The sequence below is a fragment of the Argentina anserina genome, chromosome 5 (assembly GCF_933775445.1).
Source record: "Argentina anserina chromosome 5, drPotAnse1.1, whole genome shotgun sequence".
Lineage (NCBI taxonomy): Eukaryota > Viridiplantae > Streptophyta > Magnoliopsida > Rosales > Rosaceae > Argentina > Argentina anserina.
This window is the reverse complement of record NC_065876.1, coordinates 21,430,054-21,442,858: the sequence shown is the minus strand read 5'-3', so window position 1 is coordinate 21,442,858 and position 12,805 is coordinate 21,430,054. Positions and strand designations below refer to the sequence as shown.

Below are 12,805 nucleotides of genomic sequence, written 5' to 3'. Positions count from 1 at the left end.
GGCCCGCTCGAGTTGTGCCCGCATCCTATCGAGCTCACTCTGCATAGCTGCTGCCTTTTTGCGTTCAAGTGCCTCGCGCTGCTGGCATTCGGCTAGATCTCGAGCCATGTTTTCCATTCTTGCGGCGGTTGTCGGATCCGGAGTCGCGTTAGTGCTGACGGCTGTTCCGGGTGTGGGTGTGAGGATGATAGGGTCGTTGGCGGAGGGTAGGGGGTGGTTGAGGCTGAGGTCTGTGATGTCTTCGATGTGATCGTCTGCCGGAGTGGAGGGGGAGGGATTGATAGTGCCCATGTCGAAGTGTAGTTGTTTGGCTAAGTGTTGCATGTGACCCTTTTTTTTTGTTGACCTTTTGTTGCGGTTTCCCACAGACGGCGCCAATGTTAATGTTGTGATTACACTCGATTTAGTACGCCGTACTCCTCGTGGATATAGTACGCCGTATTCCTTGTCTCCTTCCTGTCACAGGTAGCACACGTCGTCAAAGTAGAGACCACGACGGCGTGGTCTTCAACTCTCCGACGCTTAAGTTAGGGTGATGGTAATTTATGCAGAGTTACAATAGGGAGTTCAGTGTACTTACCTTATAAGGTCAAGAGTTTGACCTTTTATTGTTGAGTTGAGGTAGATCGTTTACCTATCATTCGATGTGGGACGACGTCCGATTAAGGTGTTCTCTGGAGCCTTCTTTGAGATGCGCGTGAGGCCGCGTCCGTAGTTAGTTTGGGCCGCGAAGAGGCCCATTGCGTAGCTAGTACGGCTCACTTGCTATTAGTATTGTAAGACTGCTATACATTAGCCTTAATGCGCTGATAGTTGTGCTGATTATGGCGGTCATAAGCCTATGCCAACAATGTTTAATTATTAAGCTTGTGTTTAATTTCAGTATGTGTTTTAATTTAATGTGTATTTCAATTTCAACTTAATAAATAAATTGTATTTTATTTCTCGAAAAATTTAAATTACATAAAATGACGAGCCAAACCCAGATTTATTCTTAGTACAATACTATAACTACTATGGAAAAAGCACGCGATTTGGGTGATAACAATCCGAATATGTTTCATCGGTAGGTTGATCTTGACTAGCTTCTCCTTCATTAAGGATTGCTAGTTTCCTCTTGGTAAAATACCTTTTCGAGATTGGGGTCATAGCCTCCAAATCCATTGTCATGATCCTTGTGTCATTCTCTTGTTTCTTCAATCGTAACTCTTCTTCCGCCCTTACTTCTTTCCGCTTTTGAATGTCTATGTACTCCGTATAATAATTAAGCTCACTTTCATTATGGGCTAGCCTCTTGGTATGCCATGATGTTTGGTCACTTGCAATGGTATGCAAAACCTCCACCCGTTGCTTAATAGGAGTCTTACCCTGTTTCTTTTGGCGCCTAGCTTCCTTTGCCGCCTTGGTTCCCATTGGTCTAGGTGGACTCGATGGAGCTGTCGTGTTGCTTTGAGGTGTCTCATTCAATTGGTCGTCAATTTGTCCAAATTGATGGTTGGAGATTATTCAGTTGCAGAAGGAGTACCGTGGTAACTAATTGCATATGGAGATGGAGTAGTAAGTATCACCGCAACGAAAGATGGATGATCTTTAACCACTTCCCAACATTCAAAGTGTGTAAACTTTTTCTTCTTGGCAATATAGTAACATGATTGAGCTTGTCGTTCCTGATGTAAAAAACTTATATTAGGTACTTATTTAATTACATAATTTAAATAAATTAGATAAAATAAATAATGTAACAAATTAGATATATTAAAACAAATAATGTAAACAATGCTACATATTTAAACAAATTAAATAAAACAAATAATGTAAACAAAATTAAATATATTAAAATAATTAAATATGTAAACAATGCTACATATTTAAACAAATTAGATATAAATTACATAATTTAATTCATATAATCAAATAAAAATTATAATATATGATAAAATAATGTATTTACTTCGTCCATTAGCGAAGTGCCGCTAGCTATACGTTGTCGTGATGCCGCCAAACATTCGCCCCATTTTTGCAAGAGTAGCTTGAACTTGTTGTAGTGAGAAGCGAGCGCGATTCGGGTCCTCGGCTCCTTCGGAGGTTTCTCACCCGGTGCTAGCACCCAATTTTGCATATAATCGCCATGAATTGTCTTCCACAATTTGTCCCTCTTTTGTTTGTTACCGTCATATTCATCAATGCTATGACGGACAAAAGAAATGCACATTTGTAAATCTTCGGAAGGAAGCCAATGGGTGCCCATTGTTTTGGAAAAATATGCTAAACGAAATGAGAGAGGAGATGGAGGAAGATGTGAAATTTGTTGTGCACAAATTGGTGTGAGTTCATAACAAATTGAAGTAGTATTTATAGGCAATTTTTTGGAGAATTTTGAAATTTTTGGGATTTTTTTATAATTTTTTGGGTTTATTTCCGTTATGATCAAATAGTAGCCGTTGCCAATTAATTCTGGCCGTTGGATCGAAATTTCTGATTCAAAATGGAAGGCCTAGATCTATTGGACCGTTGGCCAATCGGTGAGACACGTGTCAGCCATTCATTGGCTCGCTATTTTTTTTTACTGGCGCGTGCGTTGCATGCGCCTAACATAAAAAAAATTCGCCCGTGCCTGACGTCACCCACGGGCGGTGGGCTCCGCCAAGCGAACGAGCAAACGCCGGAGCAAAATTTTCTTGAGCGATCGGACGAGCACCACGACTCGGTTGACTGGGCGAGCAGCTCGCCTCCTCCTGCTCGCCGGTGCGAGTCTCCCCTTCTACTACTCGAGCTCCTCCGGCCGGTCCCTCTTCCTGCTCGTGCACGCCGGCACATTTGCTCGCCGGTGCGGATGCTCTGAAAGCTTAGAATTTATGAAAAGAAACCGATTGGGTGCTTATATGTATGATGACTTATCACATAAGTGCAAAATGATCCAAGAGATTAGGGTTTCTGAATTATGAGATTCAAGCTCAAATGAAATTGACAAACTGATTCTCTACTATTATATGCATGATGACATGAGTGTGAAAACGCTCCAGCACTGTGTTATCATCAGTTAGCAAACACAGTAGTAATGTTTCAATGGTTATTAATATGGTGAATCTCATTGAAAAGACTCAAAGAGTAACAAATGTTTCTTCACAAGCAGCAATGTTTCATTAATCGAGTTAACAAACAACAAAGATCCACAGAAATTTTGAATCATCTAGAAGAACTCCTCCGTGCAATCTAGAGCATGCCTTCTCTTCTTCTTCCTCAGCCTCTCATTAATCAGAGCCCTCTCCAGCATCTCCACCCTCTGCGACAGCGTTCCCAGCAATCGGCGCAGCTTCTCATTTCGGTGAACCAGCTCCGTCACCAAACCCACCATCCTCTCATTCTCCTCCGCCATTTTCTTTAACAGCCCCTCATTACTCTTCTCGCTTTCACTTGAGTCGCACAATGGGCTCTCATTCACAGTCGTCTCGCCGCTCTCTACAAAGATTCCGAACTCTGAATCAATTTCTTGCTTCGGCAATTCATGCCCGCTATGTGTTTGGTCAAATGCCGCAGAGGCCTCCACCCTATCCTGCAGGGCAGTTTCTTGCCTAGGCAATTCATGCCTGCTAGGTGTTTGATGATTTTCCGCAATCGCCTTCTTAATAATCCCCTTCCTCAAATCCCTAACTCCAGAGTCGACTCCCTTGACGGAATCCAGCTTCAGAAGCAAGCTCATCAGCATCTCCACCACACTAAGCCGCTCCTTGGCGTCGGTTCTCACCAAATCCATCACCTCCTTGTTCGAAACTCTCTCTGAAATCTCATCCACCTCGCGCTTGATCCCGGCAATCTTGCTCACGCTTTTCCTCACCAGATGCCCTTTGAAGGCCCTCTAGATCTCCACAGCCGCATGGCAGGGTAGGCGGTCCGACACGTCCCAGCTACGCTCCGGCGGCGTAACGGACCGGGATTGAGACGACATTGACCTCCCGAGATGCCATCTTATGAAATATTTCCTGAAATAAACCAGAGAGAAAGCTCCACTTACGACCTCCAGAGCCACTGTTTCTACTCGGTGTTACGGCTTCAGAACAGATAGATTGATGATTTGATAGAACAGTGAGGATTAAAACAAAGAAATTGCCTTCTCAATTTCCATGTTACAACAAGCATCAGTGTTTCACTTATGCCATCATTTCTTATACCAAGAAACATAAACCAAGTGCTTAAGACAACCGCAGATTGACATTTGGGTGAGTGGTATGATACCCAAATCTCGCAAATCATACTACAAGCCTAAACCATGAACTATGCGATCAGATTCGGAAAATTATTAATATTTTTATTTAACAAAATTGCACGCAACTGACGCAAGGAATAGTTATCCTTCTTACATGATGAATAACTAAGGACAAATATGAATGGCCTAATTGCAACACCTATATATCAACATAACAGGTTGAAGAAAGAGCTTAGTGCCAAAAGTTCAACACATAAGCTTCAATTTCTTTTTTCTTCTTTTTTTATTTTGTTCAGTTGACTATAAAGAATGAGCTGTATCTACAAAAGTTGCAGTATGTTACAACATCAGAGAAACTAACAGGTCAAGCTGGAGTGTGTTGCAGGCAGTTGAAGGCCGTTGTGAGGTCATCCTGCTTCTCCTGACCAGCTGCCGTTACTCTGTGATAAGAACCCAAAGCTAGAATTCGAAGGAACATGCCTGCAAATTTGATACAAAGCAGGAAGAAGATTTAAGTCATTAGGTGGGAAGGAGATGGGGACCTCTCTTTTCTTTTACCCGTCTTAGTTGTGGATTTATCATTGTGACTGGTAACAAACTGAGAGGTACAAGAGTTTGGCAATGTGTTTTGAGATGGCAAAAGTCCACCAGAAGCTTTGGAGACACTTGGCCTGGTAATGCATAGACAGGTTCTTGCTGGCTCCTCACAACTCTCATCTGCTACAAGTACATGCCATGTCCCACTTTCTGATTCCTGAAACCGATTGGCATCTCAATACTCTATAGTAGAACTATAAATATATCAGGCTTAACAACACTAATAACAAAACTAAACGTTAATACATTATCAACCCATGTTTGCCTTTGATATTACAATTTGAACGGCCATCATTTTAGTTCAAAATTAATTGGATCACACATTAAGCAATCTGGCAGTTTCAAAGGCTAGCAATACTAATCATTAGGCACCATCCAATAGTATCTGTAATTTAACACTACCTAAATGCAATTATAACAAGAGTTAATTTCGTCGTCATCGGTACCCAAACTATTGTGGCAAGGTCAATGTAGTACCCCAACTCTGAGTTGTACCAATATAGTACCCAAACTTGTAATTCGCTATCAACGAAGGGTCTGAGCTCAATTTCCGTTACGGCTTCGTTATCTTGGTCACATGTCCCGCACGTGACCACAAAAAAAAATTTCAACATCGGTACTCAAACTCTTGTGGTAAGATCAATGTAGTACCTCAACTTTGAGTTGTACCAATGTAGTACCTAAACTCGTTTTTCTCTATCAACGAGGGGTCTGAAGCCAATTTCTATCACAACTCCATCTTCTGGGTCACGTGTCATAACTTCTTGTCTTTTCTCATTTTCTTCTCATTCTCTTTCACTTTCACTCCTTCCACACTGTATTTATGAGCTCAGATTTCGAGACAAAACAACACTACGGGTTGTGTTTCTTTCAAACTCTTCAATCACGATGACGACTTCTCCGAGCTCGGCAGTTCCGCCTTGAGCCACAACATCGTCTCCCTCACATCCTCCACCTACGACATTCGAGGCATGTAAAGCGGTGCGGTCGGCGGTCGAGAATCTCAGAGTAAAGGTCTGCGATCGTGACGTGTCGATGGATCGGGGGTTCCAAGGAGAGGTGGAGGAGCTCAAAGATGGTGTTGGTGGTGAAGGAGGAGGCGGTGGGGATGAGAGGAGGTGGAGCTCCTCGATGCCACACTGTAGTGGTGAGGTGTCCGGAGCATAATGAGAATGAGTTGGTGTTTTGCCCAATTTGTAAGTTGTTTCTTAATTCTAGATATTTACTGTAAGAGTCTTATTTAGGGTCTTAGAACCCACATAGAGTTATTTAGGTAAATACATTTTTTTTATTTTGATCCATAAGACGAAATCATGACGTAAATTGGCATCAGACCCCTCATTGATAGCGAAAAACGAGTTTGGGTGCTACATTGGTACAACTCAGAATTTGGGTACTACATTAACTTTGCCACAAGAGTTTGGGTACCACTGTTGAATTTTTTGTGTGGTCACGTGCAGGACACGTGACCGAGATAACGGAGCCGTAACGGAAAGTGGGTTCAGACCCTTCGTTGATAGCGAATTACAAGTTTGGGTACTACATTGGTACAACTCAGAGTTGTAGTACTACATTGACCTTGACACAATAGTTTGGATATCGATGGCGAACTTTTTTTTTATAACAAATCAATAAGCTTCAGGGATATACGATACGTATATGTACAAGTTATTTAACTCTTCATTTTTATCTATCTAATAAAATATTAAATTCTCAGGACTTACATATTTCTATAAAACCGACAATTTTGTCCAAATTGCAGAACAGTGTTTGGTGCTATTTGTATTTAGAACTTGAAACATGCAATCAGATGTAACTGCAATGACATAAATAAATGTACCTAGATCACTGAGGAATATGGTGGTGGCACCTGAAGTTTCAGATTGCCTTTAACAAAAGTATACCGTACCTGAAAACCAAATGAACGAGAGAGAGAGAGAGAGAGAGAGAGAGAGAGAGAGAGAGAGAGAGAGAGAGAGAGAGAGAGAGAGAGGAGAGAGAGAGAGAGAGAGAGAGAGAGAGAGAGAGAGAGAGAGAGAGAGAGAGAGAGAGAGAGAGAGTAAAATCAAAATATAATATGACCACAAACAAATTTACAAATATTCCTCAAGTTGGATTGATTATTTTATAGGTAGTGGGGAACTTTCTACAAAAAAGGTCAATACATAAATACAGTGGGATGGAGTGGTTAAATGGGAGGTGAAAACTTAAAAAAAGGGAGACTGCCGCTTAAAGCTTTTCCTAGACCGCAAAAGAATTAACTAAGATTTTTTGCGTGTAATGTATTTAGACCTAGAACAAAATATGGTGTGGACAATCTGTAGCACAACTCCAAACTTTATCTTTGGCTTTAATTTGCTACAATATATAATGACACGTGCAATAAAAGCAATAATATGTTGGTGACACCGAAAAGGACTCGTATTAAGTAAGCCTCAAGCTAGAGGTGGCACTTAAGACTGAAAAACCGAAAACTGAATCGAAAAAACCGGATCGAAATTGAAAAAAATCGAACCGAACCGAACCGAATTAATCAGTTGCACATAAGAAATGTAATAACCCGATTTTTCGGAACGATGTTTGGTTTGTTTAACTTCTATAAAGTTGTGAAATTCATTGAGAGTGAAATTTAGTTGTTTGCGACATTTCGAAACGATAACGGAAATGTTCTCGGAACGTTTAATTAGAAAACGTTACGTTTCCGCAACATGTATATTGACTTTTATTCCGTCGCTCGGTTGCGAAAACTTCCTTCACGAAAGTTATAGAGCTCGTCGATACGAGTTCGTAGATAAGTAACACGTTCTAATCGGACGTTGTATTTAAAAGTTATTAACGATAGAAGTTGTTTCCGATTTTAGAAACTTGTATAAATAGATAAGTAGTGGAGCTAGGGTTTCCATTTCTGGAAACCTTCACCCCCGCGCCTCCCTCCACCTTCTCTCTCTTCTCTCTCGCCCTCTCCCCGATTTTCTCCCCTCCCTCAGAAATTTCGCCGGCGATATCGCCGACCCGTCGTCCGTGTCACACACCACCCCACTCAAAAGCCTCGCACGGCCCTCCTCGTCAAACCCTGAGAAGATCGTACCCTCCCTCGTCGCCGTTCGTCGCGTCGACGCACCCCCGTCCCCTGCTACAAACCGCCGCCGTTCAAGCTCATCTCCGACGAAGCTAGGGTGCAGCGCAAGTGCGCCTCCATCACTCCTCAACCCCTGCAACACCTACGATCAAAGGGGGGGACGCGACGACACCTCCTCGAGAAATCGACACGATCGGTGACTCATCTCACTCCGACGACGAAATCGGCGGTTCAAAGCTTCGATTGAGGTGAGGGTTTGTATATTGTGATTTTTGTGATGCTTGGTGTGAATTTTTGGATGATTTTGAGTTGAGATTGTGGAGATCGGAGGAGGAGTGAAGGAGAGGGGTTACCGCCGCCTTAGACGGCGCGTGTGGACGCGTGGAGGTAGTAGGAGGCAGCGTGAGGCCGTGGACGAGGAGAGGGAGGAGAAAGGAAGAGAAATGGGGCGGCGGTGGCGTGTTACGCGCCAGCCAGTGAGTGGCGCGTGAGCGCCACGCGCGGCCTGCCGGAGGTGACGCGTGCACCCCACGCGCCGCGACGTGCGGCGGCGCGTGGACAGTAAATTCAAACAGTAAATTGTAAAATTTATTTTTATGGCGATGAATGTAAAAATGTCATTTACGTACGGTAAATGTAAATTTTATTTTACATACGGTAAATATAAATGTACATTACTTTCAGTAAATATAAAAAGTAATTTCTAAAGGGTAATTCAGTAATTATTATTTACTGAGACAATATTTACATTTGAATAGTATTCATACGTACAGAAATATGTAAACAGTATGTACACGTACAGGGATACGTAATTGATGTGTATTTGTACATAAATACGTGAATAGTAAATACATGAACAGTAATGCCGTGAACAGTAATTTCGTAAAACCAGAAAATGCTGAACATTAACTTATTACTACTGTTTCGGCATTTAAGGTTTACGAAACGATTATAAATTCTTTTCTTATCTTTTCAAGGTGATCGATAAATCAAGAAAAGGAATTATCTTCAGAAATTGTGGAATTACGCTCGAGTTGATAAAGTGAGTAAAATCTCACATATTTACGAATCTACCCTTGCAGAGATTCAAGATTTTACAAGAGTTTTAAATATTGAAATACGACATGTATACGATATAGTGGAATATATATATATATATATATATATTTGTATAAATGGTAAATAGGTACATATATATATAGTTTGCTATATTATATACTGTTATGAATTCATTGTGAATATGTCATTTTGATGTCGTGAATTATATATTGAGCATGTCGAGTTAATTTGTACAATATGAGGTGATGATTATTGTATGTGGTTTTAACATAGAGTTTGTTAAAACGTTTTGTCTTCGGACGTGTTTATGAAATATGACATGTATATGATATAGTAGATTATGTATATATTGTATAAATGGTAAATAGGTACATATATATATATATATATATATATAGTTTGCTATATAATATACTGTTATGATATTTTCGTGATTATGTCATTTTGATGATGAGAGTTATATATCGAGCATATGATTTGATTTGTACAATATGAGGTGATGATTATTGTATGTAGTTTTAACATGGAGTTTGTTAAAACGTGTTTATGTCTTTGGACGTATTTGGCATGTCGGAACCTAGCCTTTGGCCGGGCGAAAGTTACGATACAGTTAGAACTCTAGTCTGTTTGCCGGAGTACTGCATGTGAGGTAACAGATGGGTTATCGGCTCATGAGTACTCATATTAAAATGTTGGGTAGCAGGAGGTTGCCCAATATCGGCGGTGTACTACGAGAGGGGTAACAGATGTGTACCAGCGTTCATTAGTACCCGTATTATAAATGTATTTGGGACAACCTGATGGGCCGTCCATTGACTCATGAGTGCATTTATATTTGTTGATTTGTGGATTTTCGTATATATTGATATGCGAGTTATATTTTCATTTTACTCATACGAGCTGTAAAGCTTACCGGGTTTGTGTTTACAATCCATGTGCACCAATTCAATGGTGTAGGGGATAATTCCGCAGGTGTTGATTAGTGGAAATCGAGTGACAACTCTGAAGACTCGAAGTTGTTCATTATCCTGCTTGTGGTGAGGTTTTTATTGTGGATTTGTGTGAGAACTTGTGAGGATTTATTTGTGGGTTTTGTGAGAGATTGTGAGGATTATTACATTTCCATTTTTATGTAATGTTGGATTGTAAATTTGGTTTGTAATAATTGGTTGGTCTGAGTTGTATTGTGAACTCAGTAATGATCCGCTGTGGCATTTTAAATGATTTCGATTTCATTTAGATTGTTTTGGTGTTTCACGACTTTGAAATTTTGAGTTTTTATGCTCGAAATTATGGGGTCGTTACAAGAAACCGAACCAAACCGAAAAACCGAATTATTCATAAAATAATGTCGTTTTACGTTTATCTTACAGAATATTTGATTTGATTAATGTGATTTTAGGTTTATATTATATATAATTATATGTTTCTCTTTTGTAGTGTTATATATGTATATATAATCATCTATGTTTATATGTATACTCATATATGTATGTTTCAAATAAGTTTGCTAAAACAGACATATATATATATATATATATATATATATATATATATATACAAGCGGATGTGTAATTACTAAATCCGCCTCAATATGAAGCAACTATATAAAGGAAACTTCTCGAGATCGATCGACACCAGTCGATATGATTGATATATATATATATATATAGTGATCTTGTAAAAATTTCATCTAATTCGGACCTCGTTTAACCATCGGAATTTCCGGTAAACCGAAAACAATACTAATATGTCATAAGAGAAGACACATTACCAAAATACGAACACCAAAAGTCGTTTGCATATCTGAAATCACCTAATTTTTGTCACCAATTGTGTGCGGTCGCACCAAAGAAACCCATTTGGCAAAGCCCTGGTCAATGAGGATTTTAATATGTCAAAACGCCTCTTTTTTAGTTGACCGTTGGTACGAACGGTCAAATCATGTCCAAAACGGACGAAATTTTTACGGGGTCCCTAAATATATATACAGATCACATCTGTTAGTGTCGATTGATCATATTTTGAACTAGAGTTGGCGATCGCCTAAGTGTCAACTAATGTATCTTAACCTTTGAAATTAGGTTTAAAATAAAACTATCGCATTATGAAGCTGCTATATTAAGGAAACTTCTCGGGATTGATCGACACCATCCGATATGATCGGTATATATATTTAGTGACCCTATAAAAATTTCATCAAATTCGGATCTTGTTTGACTCTCAGAATTTTCGGTAAATCGAAAATACCACTAATATGCCCTAAGGATTGACCTATTACAAATATACGAACGCCGAAAGCCATTTACATATCTGAAATCACCTAATTTTTGTTACCTATCGTGTGTGGTAGCAACGAGGAAACTCATTTGGCAAAGCCCCGGTCAATGGGGTTTTATTATGTGAAAACGCCTGTTTTTTTTGTTGACCGTTGATACGGACGGTCAAACCATGTTCAAAATGGACGAAATTTTTACGAGTTCCCTAAATATATATACCGATCACATCTATTGGTGTCGATCGACCATACTTCAAACTGGAGTTGTCGATCGCCAAAGTGTCCACTAATGTATCATAACCTTTTTTATATTAGGGTTATAATTAATAAAACTATCACATTATGAAGCGACTATATGAAGAAAACTTCTCGGAATTGATCGACACCATCCGATGTGATCAATATATATATTTAGTGATTATTTTAAAATTTCATCCAATTCGGACCTCGTTTGACGGTCGGAATTTCCGGTAAACCAAAAACAAAACTAATATACCCTAAGGGAGGACCCATTACCAATATGCGAATGAGAAGAGTTGTTTACATATTTGAAATCACATAATTATTGTCATCGATCGTGCGTGGTCGAAACAAGGAAACTCATTTGGCAAAGCCCCGGTCAATGGGGTTTTATTATGTGAAAACGCCTCGTTTTTGGTTAATCGTTGGTACAGACGGACAAACTATGTTCAAAATGGATGAAATTTTTATATGGTCCCTAAATATATATGTTGATCACATCTATTATGTCGATCGACAATATTTTGAAACTAGAATTTAAAAAAAAATAAAAATAAAATCAAAAATAAAAACCGAACCGAACCGAACCATTCGGTTCGGTTTTCAGTTTGACATATTGGAGAACCATGAACCAAACCAAACCGAACTGAAGTTCAATTTCAGTTCGGTTTCCAGTTTGAGCCTAAAACCGAACCGTTTAAACCGAATGCCACCCCTACCTCAAACGAGTACATAGAAATTTCAAACAAATTCTATGATGATGAGTTACAAGTAACATACTTGATGCCTCTCTTTCCACTTAAGAAAGAATATGCTTCCAAGGAGTTCAAATATATGATCTCGCATTTCATCATTTGTCACAAGGACTTCAGTTTCACAGCAACATATAGCCAATACTTGTGTCATTGAAGAAAAAGTATTACACAGACCAATATTTCCATCAAAATAATTAATTTCTGCAAGCAGCCATAGTGATTTTTTATTTTAGTATTATTAACTTTTTTGATTTTATTTCCAGTTCTAAGACATTTCTTATGTGGGGCTCGAAGGCAAACCCAACGAAGTAAAACTCTCAATGTTCCACAGTGGTACACCGTTGCATACCGAAGCGGAGGGGTCAGTCTAGAAACTGGGCATCAGGGTATCTCCACGACCGAAGGTAATTCATTCATCATGTGATTAATCTCTGACGAACCCCATGTAAAATGGTTCCGACCCAGTAGTCCAGAAACTGAGTGTCATGTCCACAGTAATGTCCTCAACTAAGAAAGAATCTCAACCAAGAGACTGACGACTAGGAAGAGCACAGCCCTTGAGCAAGGATTAAGGAAACAAGTAAATGAGTTTC

General features: G+C 39.7%; 1 pseudogene; it reads right to left on the bottom strand.

The window, feature by feature from the left end:
* Positions 1-3,190: 3,190 nt before the first annotated feature.
* Positions 3,191-3,946, bottom strand: LOC126795724 (uncharacterized; annotated as a pseudogene).
* Between the last annotated feature and the right edge of the window lie 8,859 nt (positions 3,947-12,805).